Source organism: Penaeus chinensis, chromosome 27 (assembly GCF_019202785.1).
Source record: "Penaeus chinensis breed Huanghai No. 1 chromosome 27, ASM1920278v2, whole genome shotgun sequence".
NCBI lineage: Eukaryota > Metazoa > Arthropoda > Malacostraca > Decapoda > Penaeidae > Penaeus > Penaeus chinensis.
In genome coordinates this window covers 17,708,207-17,709,175 of record NC_061845.1, presented here as the reverse complement: position 1 = coordinate 17,709,175, position 969 = coordinate 17,708,207, and positions in this window count along the sequence as shown.

The window sequence follows — 969 nt, the reverse complement described above, 5'->3', positions numbered from 1 at the left end:
TTATTATTATTATTATTTACTAAAATTTTTATTTTTATTATTTTTATTATCACCATCATTTTCATTTTTATTATATTATTATTTTGTTTTGTTGTTGTTTTTGTTATTTTTTTGTTGTTTTTTTATTATTAATAATTTTAATTATTATCATTATTTATTATTTAATTATTTTTATTATTATTATTTTTTTGTCATGAGATGATGAAATAAAAAGAATTGAAGATACTTTTAAGACTATAAGAGAGACGATGAAACAATGACATGCATCGTGGGAATATGATGATGAGATTGCGATGAGAGACGATTTTGCTGTTGACGAGACGATGATGAAAGACGATAATGGTGATTAGATGAGAGATAAAGATGATGGGTCGATAAACACATCAAAGCCGTGTTATTGTTTCAATTTTTATCGTATTACATTGTTTTCTCAATTCAATAATGATAATAAAGATACAATGAGCTAAGAAATAAAATAAAAATAATGAATATTTTTTATTGTTATTATTATTATATTTAATTATATCGCTGTTGTTGAATGGATTACCTTAATGACAGGCGCTGAATGGCCAATAATAAGTTGAGAAGAAAATTAAGATGCAATTAAGTTAATAGATGCAGGGGTGTTTAGATGTTGTGTGTGTGTGTGAGTGTGTGTGTTAGTGTGTAGTGAGAGTGTGTGATGAGAGGTGTGTGTGAGTGTGTGGTGATGTGTGTGTGTGTGTTGGAAGTCCGTGGTCCGTCGTGATGTGACTGCGGCCCCCTATCACCGGGGCACAGAGACAAATGACGCGGATTACCCCTGGGATGCGAGGACACGCGCGTGCCGGTGGCGAGGGTGAGGACACGACGAGGTTGTATTGGACGCGCGTGTGGTAGCCAGGCAGCGGATGCATAGGATATATGTAGTGGCGTGCACGGTTGAGGGCAGACTGGGGGTAAAGGGAGTGGGTACGGTGGGGCGAGGGG